Below are 22,569 nucleotides of genomic sequence, written 5' to 3'. Positions count from 1 at the left end.
AATGGAGTCCATGTGTACCAAAAAGATGTCGAAGCCTACATAAATTTAATCTTTATGAACTCATTCTTTATGCTTAATACACGAATAAAATGTTATTAAAAACTGTACTAATGCCTTATATGTTCTTGTCATCTACCTACTTCACCAACAGACTTACAGCTTAAAAATGAATCGTAATTCACTGAAATCCGATGTAAGGTTCATGAGGTACAGGCAGACAGATTGTCACTTTCGCAAAATGACGCAGAGTTTACGAAAATTCGACGCTAAATCTGGTAAACGTTTAAGAGATAACATTAGGACATTTGTTTTCATTAGCAGTAACTTACACATGAAAAGTATCAATGATTTAAAAAAATACGAGGTCAGTTTTCTCATTTCTCTTCCGATTTGAGACTGAATAGCCCACACCGGGAAGGAGTATAGTTTCACAACAACGCTGACCTGTGGGCGTACTGTGTTCAAGGATTCGCAGGTCAGTACGCCTATGAAACATTTTGCCTCCACACACCATAACACATAAACCACCTAAACGATAATGTCCCTCAATGTTCCCGTGTACATTACGTATTCCTACCTGTCTCCAACTGAGGGTACTCAAAAGTCGGTCCAAAGAGTGTATTATAAGACACTTTTTTGTTGATGAGTTACTTTTCCTTAAGATTCTTCCAGTGAAGCTCAAACTAGTTTCTTCCTGCCAGCAACTAATTTTATCTGATCTTTCAACTGTTGGTCATCGTGCGCGGTTACTCAAGAATATTTTCAGGTAACTGCCGATTCCTATAATGTAATCGTCCTGAGAAGGAACTCATTGTCTACTTGTACGCAAAATGTCACATTTAATCTCTAAGACTAGTAGATCGTCGCCCATCGAAGGAATTAGCCCAATAGGACGGATATCGGTAGATGTGATGTACATTACAAGCAAACAAATGGTAATAATTTCAAAAAAATTCGATGATTGTCCAAGTGAAAGAGCTGTACAAATTGAGCACGTCAGTAACGCCGTGGTACACCTCTGGCCGTTATGCAAGCAGTTATTCTACTTGGCGTTGATTAGCAGAGTTTTTGGAAGTCCTGTTGAGGAATACCGTGCCCAATTCTGTCCAACTGGGAAATAGATCGTCAGAATCCCAAGGTGGCTGGCGGGCCCTACCCATAATGCTCCAAATGTCCCCAATTGGGTAGAGATCCAACAACCTTGATGGCCAACATGGGCTTTGGCAGGAATGAAGACAAGCAGTAGAAACTCTCGTGTGCACTCTGACATTACCTTACTGAACTGTCAGATCAGGATAGCTTGCCATGTAAAGCAACAGAATGGAGTGTATAATTTCGTCGAGTTACAGCTGTACTTTAGGGTGCAACGGATGAAAAAGGAATGGGTGTCGCTATGAGAACGAATGGCTCTCCTGACTGTCACCCCTGGCTGTGGAGCCAAGTTGTTACCCCACCGCTGTCCGGGGCGTCTGCAGACACGTTCACGCTGGTCATCGTGGTTCAATTCGAAGCGGGACTCATCACTGAAGACAGTCCTACTCCAGTCAACGAGAATCCAGGCCGAAAACGTGTCTGCGAGATGCCCCGGATAGCAGTGGAAAACCATCCTGCCTCACAGCCCGAAACGAGGAGTAATGGTCTGGGGTGCCACTTCGTTTCCCAGCAGGACCACTTTGGTTGTCAAATGGGGCACCCTTACAGCACAGAAATACGCTGAAGATATTCTGCGCCCAGTTTCGTTGTCTTTCATTCCAAGCTATCCTTGGCTGACATTTCAGGAGCAGAATGCGGGAGGACCTCTACTGCTTGTCTTTGTGCTTGCAAAACCCAACTTTGGCCAATTGCGAATGTTTGCAGCGTTATGGGCAGGGTCCTCAACTAGCTCTGGATTTTGACGCCTAACGCACCAATCGGACAGAATTTCGAGTGGTATGTCTCAGGAGTGCTTCCTACAACTATCGATCAATGTCAAGCCTAATAACTGGTTGCAGAGGTGGATCAACGTGTTAATGACTTGCTCAATTTGTGAGGTTCTTTGTCTTGAATAGATCCTCCAATTACTCTGAAATTTTAAGCACTTGTTTGCTTTTCACCGGTTTCCGTTCCACTGGAAGCCTTCCTTCGTGGTGCATCGTCTTTTTTATTTATTTTTTCGTATCGCTTTGCAACGTTACGCTGTGATATTTAAAAGACGTTAAATGTCAAGCAGCACACTGCTAGCGCTTTTTTACATTAGTTAATCTACTGGCGGCTCTTACTGCAATTTCGTTACAGTCTTCCGGAAACTTTCCTACAGACAGAAAAACATGCGAGCGTCCGATGGTAATTCCGATGGTACACATTGGATCATTTGTGTATTTTGTAAACAGTAACGATCCGTTAATTTCCTGTAACTTTCATTATGACGCTCTTCTTATGTTTGGAGTTAGAACAACTTTACAGTGATTTCTATTAACAACCAATTTCGCAGCATCAGTAGAGATTTAGGTGTTACATAGCTTCCTTCTGTGATCTCAGGTCTATACTAACATTCCGGCGGTCTATGTCGCTCCACATCCACACTGATGTCATATTCAGCCCTGTTGACTTGAACCCGATGCCCACCTGATCTCACTATCAGTAACTATAAAACAGAGTATTAAGAGGATAATGATTGATATGGTTTGCTCCAATTAAGGAAGGCTTAGCAGGTGACTCTGCAAAGATATGGTTCAGTATGATATGTCCACACGTTCCAGTTTATGTGAGTCCGCACAACAACTATGCCGTCTATCTCGTGTAGTGGTCTACTGTAGTTCTGGGCGGTGCTGCTGCTGTACCGCTTTCGAGCTGCAACGCATCACTGGAGAAGAGCGCTTTGTCTGTGTTTGGAGCATTCCGCCACAATGCCCGTACCTCTCTTTCTGTCGTTTCAATAGCCCATACCGGAAAGAGACAATAAAAAGCAATGAAGTGAATGTCAGGGGTCAGAGGCAAGCGCGTCGTCATTTTCATACGGATGCACTGAAATTGCTGTTTGGAAACCACTCACGCGTACGTGCGTTGTGAACATCAATGCGGGTACAGAGGCAAATGTTACATTATTTATATCCTGCAAAGGACTCCGGTGCAAATATAATTGGTAAATGTTTGCGCTTGCGCTTGTTATGTGCACCGCAGACAGGATCTGTGGGTAGTCATTGCTTTCCAAACGGATATAACAGCTTTTGCAACAGGCGTAGAACGTAACGTTGGTTTCAGATATTAATAACTCTTCTCTAGCGGAAAGTAGCTAACATTAAACGACAACATACTACAGCACTGAGAATGACGTGTTTCGTATGTGTACAGTTGTGCATGATGAAGGTGGCACTATAGCTGAAACTAGATCTAGAACTGCAACTGTACAAGCAAATTTCCTAAGAAATTCTTGTTCTAGATTTTTTAGAATGCAGTAAGACCGTAAAACGACAATTGCAAGCTAAACGATCCACACGCAGATGCCGGATAGAAAAAGATGATGTAAGCTCCCAGAAGACGCCATTAAGAAAATTAGTTCCGGACACGTACTTTACAAATCATTTGGAAATGTAACCGGAGCAGAACACTTTATTACTTGTATCATTAATGACAGAGTTGCAGATTTTCTGATCTATCGGTGATGGTGGTGAAATGAAGCAATTAACTGTCTTCCGAACCCTGAGGTTTGCGGTGTGCAGGAAGTGTGTCACTAACTGTAGTGGAAATGTAATACTTTTAAATTACTGTGTTTCAGAACCAGTTCTACATTACTTATTATTTTCATTTTAGAGTAAGTAATTATATATTATATTATAGTGATCTTTAATGTAAGTGCTTCTCCTTATTTTTGAGTATAGGACACGGATGCATTTGAAACGAGAAGTATAGTTACTAAGTAAACAATACTTTCTCAGAAGTCCGATAAGCTATTAAGAGAACGAGTATCTGGATATGCAATCTTTCTGGTTTCCTTCAATTATTTCAGACCAGTGTTTCTGAAGGTGATTTTACCCACGGCCCAAACTGTTAAAAACTGTTATGGCCGATATGGTTTTAAGGCAATTTTCTTCACAAGTGTCGTTCTTATTACATCGACTGTACCACTACTCAGCAACGTATACAGTTAAAAATGTACTTTGCCCTCAGTACAGTTCTAAAATCGATTCTCCCTTAAACTCACCGGCTGCCACTTCAGAAGTTAAGAACGTTTCACTGTGATGATAATGAATCACATATATTTTATTTAGCAACCTCGTAAAGAACGATTAGTAAGAGTAGCTTCGGAGATATAAAAAATGCGAAGAGCTTTTATAAAAGGATAGAGCTAATAACGATTACCTCAAAATTCGGAATCAATAACTGAAGTATCTGTAAAATTTAAGCTAAAGCTCTTTGAATGATGATTTTGGAATAGAGAATACAGCCATCTGTCAAGTTGTGCCCTTCTCGGTTGACGAATCTTTGTAAACAGAATTGGTAAACAACCATTGTTTGCATCTGGCGTTTTATATATATCACTTACTACATATTTTCAGTGGTGAGATCTGAATGTATCCTTAGACATAAAGTTTCCGAGATATTTAAAATTATATCATGTTCTTTCCTTCATTTTCGATCGATATTCAAAATATTAACGGTGTAAAACGGTGTGTGTGTGTGTGTGTGTGTGTGTGTGTGTGTGTGTGTGTGTGTGTGTGTGCGTGCGCAAATGTGAATGGTTTGATGCAACATTTGAGCAGCGGGTGTTCAGGAACTTTCAGACTATTTCTCTACTCAGAATAAGATTTTCACTCCGCCTCGGAGTGAGCGCAGATATGAAACTTCCTGGCAGATAAAAACTGTGTGTCAGACCGAGAGTCGAGCCCGGGACTTGGTATTATCATGAAAATCGGACAATCATAGTCAAATCATCATTTAATATCAGCTGCAAAAAGAAAATCAACAAATTAGTTCAAGCACAAACAATTATTTAATTCTGAACTGGAAGATTAACCCATTATCCCACCTTCCTTCTCATTTTTTTGTATACTTGTGGAAGAGGAAAAGTGACAAACAAAGCTACAAGAGAGTGGACTCAATCTCAGTGAAGAAACAGAGATCACAGAGGAACTTAACCAACACTCCGACAGTTAAACACAAGAAGAAGGGTCTTCGCAAAAAGCGTTCGGTATCGTGGCAACCGCTGCCATTTCCAATGCGCAGTTGTCAGATAATGGTGAAAAACGCGTGGATCTGGGTTATTCGCGTCTTCAACGACATAGTGAACATAGTAACCAAAGAACGAGACAATCGTGTTCGTTTTCGTCTGAGGAAACCACGATACGTCCGGATGTAGAAGAATTTCGTCTGGGAAAGCGGTTTCAGGCCCTCGAGTAAGGAAGGCTAATTGACGGCGGACCCAGAGCCAATGATCCCGTCCGCAAGCTACAGTCCTGTGAAGTAAGGTGTCAGGGTGATGACATTCCTCACACTGATCAGTCGGACGAGCGCCAATACGAAAAAGACGATCACCAGTAGGAATCAGACGGTGAATGACGTTATACCACGTTGAAGCTATCTCCATCGGTAATATACGAAGACTAAGATGAGACTAGACCGTTTTCCAAGACGTTGACGGGGAAGCAAGTTCAACAGAAGAAAGTGGACGTGGTGCACCCCAACGGGGTGATAGCATGTTGGTATTAATATGCGCCATAGAAAGTATATCAGAACCGATAATTAGAAATTATTCACGAATGTGTCGCAATTTAGGATTAATCCGTTCAACATCAACAGGAGGGGTTAAGGATCGGCGTTCATGTTCAAGCATAGCCCCGTGAACACGACTCGTAACCTCATGGCAATTTAGTGCCTCATTTTTGATTGGATTGCGATCCACTAAGATCTCTAAGATCTTATAGCGACTGACAACCGTCGCCCAAGGAATGGCGACATGATAGAAGCCTCTCAACTGTAGGAACGTCCATTTACGATCATTAATGCGAGCATCAGCAAGACGACAAAATGAATCCAAGGTATTCTTAAGTTTCGATATGTCCTCGACATGTCGTATTAAAACCATGACGTCATCGGCCTACGCGCGGACCAAAAAAAGTTCCCCCAATATAGTCCAGCCACGTAATTGCATGGCGAGACGGCAAAGTAAGGGCTCTAAGAACAAGACAAAAAGTGATATGAATAAGGGGCTTCCTCTGGGGTAGGCCCCGTCTGATCGATATCCGGGGGTACAAGGTGACCGTTCACAATCACCGAGACAGTGGTACCGGTAAAAAGGCGAGTTAAGACCTGTCGAGCATCAGTGCTAAAGCCGACAGCGGTGAGCACTCTCGTTACAAAATCATGGCTGACACGATCAAACGCTTTTTGGAAATCAAGGAAAAGCAAAGCCACTAGGATATTAGCAACAGCCGCCACTGAAATGACATCACGACATTCGAGAACAGAAGTCGGTGCCGTGCATCCAGGCACACGGCTTTGGTGAACGGCAATAATGTTATCGACCACCTTAGGGAGACGGATAGTAATTGTTCGAGCGACAATTTTATAATCGAAGTTAAGGAGAGTAATAGGACGGAGGGAATCAATTGCAGGTCGACCTGTGGGTTTCGGGAGGAGGACCAGTTTCCCTTCCTGAAAAGGAGCAGGAAGTGAGACTCCCCGCAGCACTTCATTTACCACTGACGTTAAGGTGTCACCAATGAGTGGCCAAAATTGAACATAAAACTCCTTAGGAATACCGTCTAAAGTAGGCGACTTGCGGGACTGAGATGTTGCAACAACATCATATATATCATCTTTGTCAAAGGGAAGTATAAAGTCGTCATTTAATTGAGGAGAGACGACACGGTGCAGCAAGAATGTAAAGTCGTCGAAAGAGTTTTCAGGCGGGACATGGATATCGTACAGATCAGCAAAATAGATGTAAATAAAGTCGGAGATGTCACGGTGAGAGGTGAACATGCGGCCGTCAGCGGTTATGAGGGAGGCAAGGCAAACAAGTTTCCGACGCGCCCGTAAACAGTCAGGTGGTATAGTGACGTCAATTCGTCTTGTAAAAGGAAACGTGGTTGAGACCTCGTCCGCAGTTCATCCATTTGAATGCGTTTGAGCTGCAGCAATTTGGCTTTGATGTGCTGTATATCAGTAGCCCGTAGGGGAGCATGCGTAGCAGTATTATACAATTGACGTAAGACTGAGTAGTAAAATTCTTGCGTTGGCTGATCGTCTGCCTCCTTCGCAGCTCCAAAACGCATGAGAGCCCCATGGGTTTGTGGTTTAACATGCAGTGTCCACCATGCCGCAGTAGACGAGTACCGGTCCACAGTACGAGAACAAGGAACCCATACGTCCTCCAGGGCGACACCAAGAGGTATCTTGCAAATAGGCTATACTGAGCATCCAGGGACGACGAAACAATTTTACCGATAGCTGCTCGTAATTAAACGTGACGGCTACGGCGCAATGATCAGTAAAACAGGCTGGTATCACATCAACATCCAGAAGTTGCCCACCCAAGGAATCGGAAAGGTAAAAGCGATCCAGGCGTCTGCCAGACGTGGGAGTAAAGTATGTATGTCGCACAAGTGTAGGATAGCGAGAAACCCACACGTCACGCAGGTGCAAGGAGCGTACCAAGTCGTCGAGTTCTTTACTGAAATAAAAATTAGGAGACTGATCCACCGGCCGTAGAACACAATTGAAGTCCCCACCTAAGATAATCTTTGTCGGGGATTTGTGAAGCAGGTAAATGATTTCTTCTTTATAGTAACACGAACGTGCGGTAGTACGAAATGGTTCAAATGGCTCTGAGCACTATGGGACTCAACTGCTGAGGTCATTAGTCCCCTAGAACTTAGAACTAGTTAAACCTAACTAACCTAAGGACATCACAAACATCCATGCCCGAGGCAGGATTCGAACCTGCGACCGTAGCGGTCTCGCGGTTCCAGACTGCAGCGCCTTTAACCGCACGGCCACTTCGGCCGGCGCGGTAGTACGATCTGTGCCAGAAGGGGCATAAAGAAGGAGTAAACTGAGATCACAAAACGTGCACCCGATTCCCCTTCCGCTGTCGAGTACTTCGAAATCCATCAACGGAATGATTTTCCTGTAAGACAAGGCAGTGCCCCTAGAAAGTTCGGAAGCTACATTAAAAAACATGAGAACACAGGAATGGAAAACTGGTCGAATAAGACTTCCTGTAAAAAAACATCTGCCCCAGATTTATATATAAACTTTTGCAAAGCGGTGAGCAGAAGCTCAGAACATATTCTGTTAATATTCAGAGTAAGAAATGTGTATGCTTGCATGGAACTTCAACCCAGAAAGAAGAACAAAGAACGGCAGAGATCCGTCAGTTAACGGAGTAACATACAAGTAAGCATACCAGAATCAATCGCCGAACCAGAGAGAGAAGAACTATAAAATATAACCCTCATCTTCCCACTGCTTTTTCTTCGGCCGTGGCGCGGCTTTCTGTGGCTGTTTACAGATTCTACTGCGGCTCCGCGGCGCCGACGCTGCCGCGTCCGGTCGCGTGGGAGCATCATGTAGGTATTCCGTTTCTGATTGCGAGTGAGAGGCCCCTACAATGGTTCAAATGGCTCTGAGCACTATGCGACTTACCTTCGGAGGTCATCAGTCGCCTAGACGGTTCAAATGTTCAAATGGCTCTGAGCACTATGGGACTGAACTGCTGAGGTCATTAGTCCCCTAGAACTTAGAACTAGTTAAACCTAACTAACCTAAGGACATCACAAACATCCATGCCCGAGGCAGGATTCGAACCTGCGACCGTAGCGGTCTTGCGTTTCCAGACTGCAGCGCCTTTAACCGCACGGCCACTTCGGCCGGCAGTCGCCTAGAACTTAGAACTAATTAAACCTAACTAACCTAAGGACATCACACACATCCATGCCTGAGGCAGGATTCGAACCTGCGACCGTAGCGGTCGCTCGGCTCCAGACGATGCCTCTACATCCCACTCGTCTCCAGACATGGGTTCACGGAAGGACGCTTGGTGAATAACTACGGGATCCACTGGCTCTTGAGAACCAATCAGTTGTTTCACGGGAGAAGGATGTGATCCAGTGGGGGGGCGACAGAAGTCGCAGAAGGGCGATGGGAAACAGAATCGACAGGAGAAGGGTCCGAGAGAACCGGAGAAGACACTTGGGAACCGGAAGCAGGTTCCTTCAAGGGTGTCTCCGAAGGGCGGCCTCGATAAAAGGAACAACGGCAGATAAGGTGTCGGGGATCTTCTTCACGGGCGTGAAAGCACCTGTGGCGATCTCACCCACGATTTCCGACTGAGAAAGAGGGTCCTCTACTAGAGGCCCATCGGAAGGTCGAGCCAATGAGGTTCATCAGTCATGCATCATCTTGTGTTCGGCGACGCTTGTTGTGAGAAATCATGGCTGGCACATCGGATGCCGTCAGGCATCAACATCCCTACGCAAGGAGAGTGGGGGAAAATCACGGGCGTGTCGGTCGACGGACCACTGCGTCCCTCAGTAACAGGGAGCGATTCAGTCTGAGATACCCGCGGGAGAAGATCTGCTAAAGTCAATTTTTTACGCTGTTCGTATGTAGGTTTTAATAGCACCACACGCCGCGGACAATTAGTAAGAAAATGACCGGTTTGATTACAATAATATGTTCCTTCTTGGTCACTGTACGTAATATAGACCCTATAACCATGTACCTGTAGATGAGAAGGAATATGAATTTTGAGAACCATTTCCACCGACCAAATACCCCTACAAACCTGTAAGCGGTGCTGAGCAGACCAGCGTTCCTTTCGAATGTGAGGTGTTTCCCCATAAGGAAGCAAAACGGGCCTCAGAAAACAGTCGTCTACCTCGGGCGGGAGGTTAAACACCCGGACATTGGTATATACCACTTCTGCATTTGCTAAGAGAACCATACTAGTGGAACCATCACGGTGCGTAAAGGGTACCTGAGAACCGTGACGAGTGGAGTGGGTCAAGAAACTTAACGAAAAACACATATAATTCGCTGTCAGAATATGCAGTATGCACCTGATCAGTAGTGAGTAATTGTATCGAATAACCAGTCATGTATCTCCAAAGAACCGGGCTGGACTTGACGTGTGAAGCTGACAGCACCTGTACGCCGAGTTTTCGTGGAACCGTGGTGGACATCACGATGCGAGACGACGCCGAGACAGGAAGGGCCGCACGAACGCCGAACACTAGCCGACAGCCAGCGTTGCGACGCGCACGGAGACCGACACGACACTAAACGGACACGAGGAAAACACGCTGCGCTACGGTAGAGGAGGACTAATAGCACAACCTAGTCGCTCGACGCGCGAAGCGGGAAAGCTTTAACGAACTGAGCTACCAAAACACGACTCACGACCCGTCCTCACAGCTTCAATTCTGCCAGTACCTCGTCTCCTACCTTCCTAACTCCACAGAAGCTCTTCTGCGAAACTTGCAGAACCTAGCACTCCTGGAAGAAAGGATATTGCGGGGACATGGCTTGGCCACAGCCTGGGGGATGTTCCCAGATAGAATTTTTCACTCAGCTGAGGAGTGTGCCCTGGTATGATATTTCCTGACAGATTAAAGCTGTGTGCTGTATCGACACTCCACTGTTCCACTCTATAACAATGTAAAGGAAAAATGAACACTTCAATCTGTCTGTACAAGCTATGATTTCGACTTTTTTATTATGATGATAATTTCTCCGTGTGTAAGTTCATGATGTGTATTATTTATTGTACGGCATGAAAGCAGATTAAAAGCAGGGTGCCTAAAAATTTGCGTTAGTACTTTTGTCTCATTAATTTGATACGAAGGAATTGTGTGTTAACATAATTCTCCTACCGGAAGTAGCTTTATATGAAGATAATGAGAGGATGATTAACTGATTTTTAAAAGCTTTTTGCCCTGCTCACTCGCCCATAGCGTGGTTTTGAGAAAATGTTTACTTTCTACATCTACATGTACATCTACTCGTACGTGAATACACTGGAAATCACATTTAAGTGCCTGGCAGAAGGTTCATCGAACCACGTTCACAATTCTCTATTGTTCCAATCTCCAAAAGCCCGCGGAAAGGACGAACACCTATATCTTTCTGTGAAAGCTCTGATTTGCCTTATTTTTATCATGGTGATCGTTTCTACGTAGGTCACTGTCAACAAAGTGTTTTCGCATTGGGAGGAGAAAGTTGGTGATTGAAAGTTCGTGAGAAAGTCCGCCGCAACGAAAAGCGCCTTTGTTTTAATGATGTCCGCCCCCAATCGAGTATCATTTCAGTGACACTATCTCCCATATTTCACAATGATACATAACGCTATGCCCTTCTATGAACTTCTTCGATGTACTCCGTCAGTCCTACCTGGTAAGGATCCCACACCGCGCAGCCTCTAAAAGAGGACGTACAAGCTTAGTGTAGGCAGTTCTTCTTAGTAAATCTGTTATATTTCCTAAGTGTCCAGAAAAAAATGAAACTCAGTCTTTGGTTAGCCTTCCCCACAACATTTTCTGTGTGTTCCTTCCAATTCAAGTTGTTCTTAATTGTAATTCCTAGGTATTTAGTTGAATTTATGGCCTTCAGATTTGACTGATTCATCGTGTAACCGAAGTTCAACGGATTCTTTTTAGTACTCATGTGGATGACCACACATTTTTGGTTATTTAAGGTCAATTGCCGATTTTATCACCATTCAGGTGCCTTTTGTAAATCGTTTTGCAGTTTGTTTTCATCTTTTGATGATTTTATTACTCGATAAGTGACAGCGTCATCTGCAGACAACCTAATCCGGCTGCTCAGATTGTCTCCCAGAGGGTTTATTTACATAAGGAACAGCAAAGGGTCTATAAAAATGGTTCAAATGGCTCTGAGCACTATGCGACTTAACTTCTGAAGTTATCAGTCGCCTAGAACTCAGAACTAATTAAACCTAACTAACCTAAGAACAGCACACACATCCATGCCCGAGGCAGGATTCGAACCTGCGACCGGAGCGGTCGCTCGGCTCCAAACTAGCGCCTAGAACCACACGGCTATTCCGGCCGGCAAAGGGCCTATAACACTACCTTTGAGAACGCCAGAAATCACTTCTCTTTTACTCGATGACTTTCCGTCAGTTACTACGAATTGTGACCTCTCTCACAGGAAATCACGAATCCAGTCACATAACTGAGACGATATTCCATAAGCATGCAATTTCCCTACGAGCTGCTTGCGTGGTATAGTGTCCGAAAATCCAGAAACACTTAATCGATCTGAAATCCCTAGACAATAGCTCTCAACACTTCAAGCGAATAAAGAGCTAGTTGTGTTCCACAGGAACGATGTTTTCTAAATCCATGTTGACTGTGTGCCAATAGGGCGTCTTCTTCGAGGTAATTCATAATGGTCGAACTCAATACATGTTCCAAAATCCTGCTGCATTTCGACGTTAATGATATGGGCCTGTAATTTAGTGGATTACTCCTACTACCTTTCTTGAATACTGGTGTGACCTGTCCAACTTACCAGTCTTGGGGTACGGATCTTTGTTCGAGCCAACGGTTGTGTATGGTTGTTAAGCATGGTGTTATTGCATCAGTATACTTCGAAAGGAACCTAACTGGTATACGATCTAGACCATAAGTCTTGCTTTTATTAAGATATTTAAGTTGCTTCACTACTACGAGGATATTTACTTCTTCTTTACTCATGTTGGCGGTTGTTGTTGATTCGAATTCTGGAATATTTACTTCGTCTTCTTTTGTGAAGGCATTTCGTAAAAATGCAGCAAGTGAAGCAGGCAAAAACGAATAAAAACGTCTCAAAAATGAGATCGACAGGAAGTGCAAAATGGCTAAGCAGGGATGGCTAGAGGACAAATGTAAGGATGTAGAGGCTTATCTCATGAGGGGTAAGATAGATACTGCCTACAGGAAAATTAAAGAGACCTTTGGAGAAAAGAGAACCACTTGCATGAATATCAAGAGCTCAGATGGAAACCCAGTTCTAAGCAAAGAAGGGAAAGCAGAAAGGTGGAAGGAGTATATAGAGGGTCTATACGGGGGCGATGTTCTTGAAGACAGTATTATGGAAATGGAAGAGGAGGTAGATGAAGATGAAATGGGAGATACGATACTGCGTGAAGAGTTTGACAGAGCACTGAAAGGCCTGAGTCGAAACAAGGCCCTGGGAGTAGACAACATTCCATTAGAACTACTGACAGCCTTGGGAGAGAGAGTCCTGATAAAACTCTACCATCTGAAATACCGTCAGACTTCAAGAAGAATATAATAATTCCAATCGCAAAGAAAGCATGTGTTGAATCATGTGAAAATTGCCGAACTATCAGGTTAATAAGTCTCGGATGCAAAATATTAACGCGAATTCTTTAACGACGATTGGAAAAACTGGTAGAAGCCGACCTTGGGGAAGATCAGTTTGGATTCCGTAGAAATGTTGGAACACGTGAGGCAATACTGACCCTACGATTTATCTTAGAAGAAAGGAAAGGCAAACCTACGTTTCTAGCATTTGTAGGCTTAGAGAAAGCTTTTCACAATGTTGACTGGAATACTCTCTTTCAAATTCTAAAGGTGTTAGGGGTAAAATACAGGGGGCGAAAGGCTATTTACAATTTATACAGAAAGCATATGGCAGTTATAAGAGTCGAGGGACATGAAAGGGAAACAGTGGTTGGGAAGGGAGTGAGACAGGGTTGTAGCCTCTCCCAGATGCTATTCAATCTGTATATTGAGCAAGCAGTAAATGAAACGAAAGAAAATTTCGGAGTAGGTATTAAAATACATGCAGAAGAAATAAAAACTTTGTTCGCCGATGACATTGCAATTATGTCAGAGACAGCAAAGGACTAGGAAGAGCTGTTGAACGGAATGGACAGTGACTTGAAAGGAGGGTATCAGATGAACATCAACAAAATCAAAACGAGGATAATGGTATGTAGTCGAATTAAGTCGGGTGATGCGGTGGGACTTAGATTAGGAAAAGAGACACTTAAAGTAGTAAAGGACTTTTGCTATTTGGGGAGCAAAATAACTGATGATGGTCGAAGTAGAGAGGATATAAAATGTAGACTGGCAATGGAAAGGAAAGCGTTTCTGAAGAAGAGGAATTTGTTAACATCGAGTATTGATTTAAGTGTCAGGAAGTCGTTTCTGAAAGTATTTGTAAGGAGTGTAGCCGTGTATGGAAGCGAAACATGGACGATAAATAGTTTGGACAAGAAGAGAATAGAAGCTTTCGAAATGTGGTGCTACAGAGGAATGCTGAAGATTAGATGGGTAGATCACATAACTAATGAGGTATGGAATAGAACTGGGGAGAAGAGGAGTTTGTGGCACAACTTGACAAGAAGAAGGTATCGCTTGGTAGGACATGTTCTGAGGTATCAAGGGATCACCGATTTAGTACTGGAGGGCAGCGTGGAGGGTAAAAATCGTAGAGGGAGACCACGAGATGAATACACTAAGCAGATTCAGAAGGATGTAGGCTGCAGTAGGTACTGGGAGATGAAGAGGCTTGCACGGGATTAGCACGTTAGATGCAGCTCTCCATGCTCTCCATCTCTCCTGAGACTGGTCTCAGGACTGAAGACCACAGCAACAGCAACAATTTCATAAGGCTCTTTTTAGTAACTGTGCTTTCGTAGCTCTGTCTTAGATAGTTTCTCCATTGCTATCGCGCAGAGAAGGCATTGATTGTCTTGCCGCTAGTATACTTGGCACACGACCAGAATCTCTTTGGATTTTCTGCCAGTTTTCGAGACAAGGTTTCGTTGTGGAAACTGTTACAATCATCTCTCATTGAAGCCTGCGCAAAATTTCTTCTGTAAAAGATCGCCGATGGGTATTTTGCATCTGTTTAAAATTGGCATGTTTGTTTCGTTGTTTCTGCAACAATGTTTTAACCCGTTTTGTGTAGCAATGAGGATCAGCTCCATTATTTGTTAATTTATTTCGTATGAATCTCTCGACTGCTGCGTATACTATTTCTTTGAATTCAAGCCACATTTGGTCTACAATTATATTGTTAATTTAGAAAGAGTGGAAATAGTCTCCCACGAAGGCGTCAAGTGAATTTTTATGTGCTTTATAGGTATATTTTTCGTTTATTTTTCAGGATTTGGGGGCTACAATATTCAATCTCGCTACGACAGTCCTGTGTTCACTAATCGCTGTATCCGTTTTGACGCTTTGATGTCTTTTAGGGACAGTGGAGTTAGGAATAACTATTACAATATCCAAGGAGTGACCTCTAGAACAATAGCCTATTGCAGGAAAGGACAATATTGAGTACAAACTATTAGTTGTACCAAATGTTTATGTATGTGCTTGCATTTGCATATTTTAAGACTTCCGATTCTTTCGGCTCCTGTTTATAGTAATCTTTGCGACATCTTAAATTATTATACACCTTTTTAGACTGACCTGCACCAATGTGTTTGTGCCGGTCACATGAGCTACATATAGTTTGTTTTTGTATCTCCTGCATAAAGAAAGAAATAAAAACCTGCTTCGCTCTGTTTCAGACACACAATGCCCATGTCCGTCTGTTACCTTCAGTCAAATTGTAACGGAAGTATGCACCTACACATTTGCAGTATTGAAAATAATTCTTTCGTTTTTGTCTGTACGAAGTGGGTACACGCTTTCAGACATGTATGAAAAATCTGATTATGGATTTGGTTTTGCACTGGTACATTTTTCATATTACACAGTTCGACCTTTGCATTGTATAATGAATATCAAAGAGATGGAGTAGACAAGCAGCGGAAGCAGATACCTCAGGGGAGTTGGGAAGAGAGTGGTTAGGAGCTTGAAGTGGACATAAGTGTATGCTGCCGCCACGCATGCCAAAACTTTCTTCACAGAAGGTTTTTAAGGTTTTCAACATGGCTGTTTATCATCAACTGTTGTATAACACAAAATTTTGAAAAACACAGACCTCAGTCGCGAACAAAATTAATTTGTAACCTAGGTTTCGGTTTCACAAGGGACACCTTCTTTGGACACAATTAAAACTAAATGTTACAGCATAACGTACCAAAAAATACGAAAGCTGCGGTCATACCTGACAGCATTATATAGATTTGTTTTGTTGTCTGTCTCTTTACAGAGTTGAGATAAAATGGCTCAATATATTGGCACCACAGATGCCAAATAGTTGGAAGGATGTAGTCACCACAAAAGTTGTACTATTTTGCCAACTAAACCTGTGTCTGTATGCGTGAATTGAAAAGGCTTATGACCGTCTGACATGCGTCAGGGCAGTCAACGGCACTGTGACTTCATTTAGTCTGGACTTGTACGAATCAGTTCCTAACCTGTAGGTCACATTACATTTCTGATGTTCCTTGTCTGGCCTTTATTTGGAATGAGAATTCTTCACATTAATGTTTCTCATGAAGTGAAACTATTTTTAATAATTTTTATCATGGTGATAACTGTGTTTCTGTACTTTAATTGAAATATTGCATCGAAGCCAGGCTGGTAATACGATACAGTTCGGTAGTGCTAAACGCACACAGATGTATGTTTCTCTTATGTTCCTGGTCTAGAGTGTGAAGCAGTGGTACCAGTGTTGTTCGATCTTCATCGAAGATGACATTATTACGATTTATTGGATATAGCTATTGCAAATAGTATTTCATATAGGAATATCTGTAATTGCAAGCAATGTAGATTACTGATTTGGATTTTCATTTTGATAACAATCTAGCAATTAACAAATTTATCCACTGCTTCCAAATTGACGAGTGAAGAATTTTTTGCTCTGAGGTCTTTTACTAATAACTATGTTCCAGAGTTTCGTCAGCATATACTTTATACATCATAATTAGCTTCATATGATGCTTTCGTAACAGTAAGGTGAAACAATGTTAACTACAGAGCATTACTCTTGTCATCTGTCCTTATTTTTGGATTGGCGACCACACATCACACATACTTTAATTTACTAAGAGTACATTCCATAGTTTTTGTGTCCTTTATGCGTGACTGCCTCTCTCGACATAAGTGTTAGCTTATAAAATAAATTAAATATCAACGCGGCCGCTTCTAATACGGGGTGGAGAAAATAAAAGCGGCCCAGAAAACGTTTGATACACCTTAAGATAGTGAATCCAACCTACATCAACAGCTTCAGGTCCACATTACCTAAGCTGGGTTGCTATCTTAAAATGCAGTAAATATTTATCGAACCATTACTATTTTGCCTACCCTTCTAGAAAGAGTAGGGTTATCAAATGAACGTGTCACCTATGTCAGGATATTTCAGACAGCGTAATAATCTGAAGATCAGAATTACTCGTTCAGTTTGTTCAGCGATCGGGCTCCAACTTTCTCGTCGCCTCCTACTTACATCGTTCCCAACCTTTGCGCCCTCCCCACCCCACACATATATAATATCACCAATTTTACCACCTGACTAGAATGGAAGACATTTCTTGGAATATTTCTATATTTAAAATGATGGAAGGTAAATGATATACTCTTTGTGTGTGTGGGGTGGAGGATGGGGGGGGGGGATTTTTAAATGAATGACGATGGAGTTTTGGTGCATCACAAGTGCTACACACTACTCCTTCTCAGACAAGAAATGGAAAGCTAATTATCAACAGTGGGGGTACATACGTGTTACAAAAGTACTTCCCCTTCATTACTCTTCTTTATTGCTGCACTTTCTTGACATGTACACTGAGACTCTAAATAAAATCAACAAAGTTAAAATGTGTGCATTGTAATTACTGTTCGTAAATCACTTGATTTCTGCATTCCTTACTTCTGAACTGGGAAAAATGGGAAGACTACAGGCTGTTAATTCTTTGTGTCAGATCACAGTCACTAGTAGTATTATTAACAATAATAATAATAATAATAATAATAATAATAATTCCCGTGGAGACCCAGGAAAAGAATAGGCCTTCGGTATGTTCTGCCAGTCGTTAAAGGCGACGAAAAGAACAAACCACTAATAGGGCTAACCCTGCTTTTAGTGTAATTAGTTGGTTCAGGACAGAACTAAAGAAGCCTCGGACTAGCGCCGTAATGGTCGGGGACGACGCTTGAACCCTAAGCCCGCCCACAATGCTAATGACACTGCTATTCACACAGAAAATGAATTAAATCCAAATAGAGATGTTTAGCAGGAAATGCTTCCTGCAACCACCCTAGAAGGAAAACATAGACAGAGGCTGAGATGGTCAGATGAAGTTAACCGACACCTCATGTTCTGTTATTACCAAGCAACAAACTTAGAAACCAATACAACTGGATACAGATCACAATCATACACAACATTTATTACCACATACCCAGAACTAAATTTTTTAACAGAACAACGACTAGCTGATCAGATACGTGTAATAATCAAAAATAACAGGATACCCCAGTCAGAATTGGATAACATCAAACAACAAGTACAACAAATACGGGAACAAAATAATGTGCAATCAGAAGAAGAATAAAATACAGTAATGGAGTCAAACATCCCAGAGCAAACAAACAAAGAACAACAGGCATCAATTAAACAATCAGAGGAAAACGAAATCTTAAGACAGCCACCAGAACAAGCACAAATAGAACACGAAGTGACACACATTTTAGATATAGAAGAAAAATTTCAGCTGACATATATAGAATACAAAGACACAAATACAGACATTAGACCAATCTTGCATAGACCACCAAATAACCCACAAGTCGAAACAACAATAACAGCTATCAACACAATCATACACTACAAAACAAATGAAAACACAACTATGGAAGAGTTACAACTACTGATTTATATAGGAGCACTCACTACGCTAAATATACACACTAGGCAGAGATCAGAACCAACCAACACACAGAAGAAACCCACAAAACAAACATGGCAACACAGGCTACAGATTAGAATAGAAAACCTGAGAAAAGACATTGGACAGCTAACACAATTTATAAGAAATGAAATCTCAGACATAAAACGAAAAAGGTTAGGTAAAATCTCACAACAAGAAGCGATAGAGCAATTAGATGAAAAGAAGCAGAAATTACAAGCATTGGCCAAACGACTTACATGATACAAAAAATTTGAAAATAGAAGGAGACAAAACCAAACATTCAACACAAAACAAAAGAAATTTTACCAGACAATACATAACACACACATTAAAATAGACAATCCACCAAACATAACAGACATGGAACACTTCTGGAGCAACATATGGTCAAACCAAATACAGCATAACAGGCATGCACGGTGGATACAAGCAGAAACAGACACATACAATATGATAGCACAAATGCCTGAAGTGATAATTTTGCAACATGAAGTCACCCAAGCAATGAATTCTACTCACAACTGGAAAGCCCCTGGTAAAGATAAAATAGCAAATTTCTGGCTAAAGAAGTTCACCTCAACACATTCACATCTAACTAAATTATTTAAAAGTTACATTGCAGACCCATACACATTCCCAGATACACTTACACATGGAATAGTTTATCTGAAATCTAACGATCAGGCTGACACAGCAAACCCAGGAAAATATCGCCCCAATAACATGCCTACCAACAATATACAAAATATTAACTTCAGTCATTACACAGAAATTAATGACACATACAACACAGAACGAAATTATAAATGAAGAACAAAGACATCTTAAACATTTGTAGTCCTGTCTTCCTCAGTTGCGTGTAATATTACGGTATATTGATAATTTTTACTTATGGACCGTCTGACAGCAACTGAATATAACACAATCTTAGTGTCATACGCGTTTCGCCTTTATTTTCTGAGGCTGTTGCAAAGGAGCACGAGGATGTAAAGAGCAACTGATAATAGATGCAGAGGTGACATATCAAGCTAAAACCAAACAAAGGTCGCTACACTACACATACATTGATTACCAAAAAGCTTTTGATAGTGTACCCCACTCATGGTTACTACAAATATTGGAAATATACAAAGTAGATCCTAAATTGATACAGTTCCTAAACATAGTAATGAAAAATTGGAAAACCACACTTAATATCCAAACAAATTCAGATAATACAGGGTGATTCAAAAAGAATACCACAACTTTAAAAATGTGTATTTAATGAAAGAAACATAATATAACCTTCTGTTATACATCATTACAAAGAGTATTTAAAAAGGCTTTTTTTAACTCAAAAACAAGTTCAGAGATGTTTAATATGGCCCCCTCCAGACACTCGAGCAATATCAACCCGATACTCCAACTCGTTCCACACTCTCTGTAGCATATCAGGCGTAACAGTTTGGATAGCTGCTGTTATTTCTCGTTTCAAATCATCAATGGTGGCTGGGAGAGGTGGCCGAAACACCATATCCTTAACATACCCCCATAAGAAAAAATCGCAGGGGGTAAGATCAGGGCTTCTTGGAGGCCAGTGATGAAGTGCTCTGTCACGGGCTGCCTGGCGACCGATCCATCGCCTCGACGATAAGGTTTCATAACTAACCTTTTTCGTAGGACTCTCCATACAGTTGATTGTGGAATTTGCAGCTCTCTGCTAGCTCAGCGAGTCGATTTTCCTGGGCTGCGAACAAATGCTTGCTGGTTGCGTGCTACATTTTCATCACTCGTTCTCGGCCGTCCAGAACTTTTCCCTTTGCACAAACACCCATTCTCTGTAAACTGTTTATACCAACGTTTAATACACCACCTATCAGGAGGTTTAACACCATACTTCGTTCGGAATGCACGCTGAACAACTGTCGTCGATTCACTTCTGCCGTACTCAATAACACAAAAAGCTTTCTGTTGAGCGGTCGCCATCTTAGCATCAACTGACGCTGACGCCTAGTCAACAGCGTCTCAAGCGAACAAATGTACAACTAAATGAAACTTTATAGCTCCCTTAATTCGCCGACAGATAGTGCTTGGCTCTGCCTTTTGTCGTTGCAGAGTTTTAAATTCCTAAAGTTGTGGTATTCTTTTTGAATCACCCTGTATAACACCACAGCCAATACAGATTAAGCGTGGAATATACGAAGGAGACTCATTAAGTCCTTTCTGGTTCTGCCTTGCTCTGAACCCACTACCCAACATCCTAAATAATACAAATTATGGATACAATATTACTGGGACATACCAACACAAAATCACACATTTGCTATACATGGATGACTTAAAACTACTGGCAGCAACAAATCAACAACTCAACCAATTACTAAAGATAACAGAAGTATTCAGCAATGATATAAATATGGCTTTTGGAACAGACAAATGTAAGAAAAATAGCATAGTCAAGGGAAAACACACTAAACAAGAAGATGACATATTGGATAACCACAGCGACTGCATAGAAGAGATGTAAAAAACAAATGCTTATAAATATCTAGGATACAGACAAAAAATAGGAATAGATAATACAAATATTAAAGAAAAACTAAAAGAAAAATACAGACAAAGACTAACAAAAATACTGAAAACAGAATTAACAGCAAGAAACAAGACAAAAGCCATAAATACTTATGCTATTCCAATATTGACCTACTCATTTGGAGTAGTGAAATGGATTAACACAGACCTAGAAACACTCAATACACTTACACGATCACATTGCCACAAATATAGAATACATCACATACATTCATCAACAGAAAGATTCACATTAAGCGGAAAGGAAGGAGGAAGGGGATTTTCGACATAAAAAACATACATTATGGACAGGTAGACAATTTAAGAAAATTCTTTATAGAACGAGCAGAAACTAGCAAAATACACAAAGCAATCACTCATATAAATACATCGGCTACACCATTGCAGTTTCATAACCACTTCTACAACACTTTAGATCACATAACATCAACAGATACGAAGAAAGTAAATTGGAAAAAGAAATCACTACATGGCAAGCACCCGTATCATCTAACACAGCCACACATCGATCAAAATGCATCCAACACACGGCTAAGAAAAGGCAATATATACAGTGAGACGGAAGGATTTATGATTGCAATACAGGATCAAACAATAAACACCAGATATTACAGCAAGCAAATTATTAAAGATCCCAATACCACAACAGATAAATGCAGACTTTGTAAACAACAAATAGAAACAGTAGATCACATCACAAGCGGATGTACAATACTAGCAAATACAGAATACCCCAGAACACATGACAACGTAGCAAAAATAATACATCAACAGCTTGCCTTACAACATAAACTTATGAAACAACACGTTCCCACATACAAGTATGCACCACAAATTGTACTGGAGAATAATGAATACAAATTATACTGGAACAGAACCATTATAACAGATAAAACAACACCACATAACAAACCTGACATCATACTAACAAATAAAAAGAAGAAAATAACACAAATAATAGAAATATCCATAGCCAATACAACAAATATACAGAAGAAAACAGGAGAAAAAATTGAAAAATACATCCAACTAGCTGAGGAAGTCAAGGACATGTGGTATCAGGATAAAGTTTACATTATACCAATTAAACTATCAACTACAGGAGTCATAACACACAATGTCCACCAGTACATCAACGCAATACAGCTACATCCAAACTTATATATACAACT

This window comes from Schistocerca nitens, chromosome 4 (assembly GCF_023898315.1).
Source record: "Schistocerca nitens isolate TAMUIC-IGC-003100 chromosome 4, iqSchNite1.1, whole genome shotgun sequence".
Classification (NCBI taxonomy): Eukaryota; Metazoa; Arthropoda; class Insecta; order Orthoptera; family Acrididae; genus Schistocerca; species Schistocerca nitens.
This window is presented reverse-complemented; position numbering follows the sequence as displayed.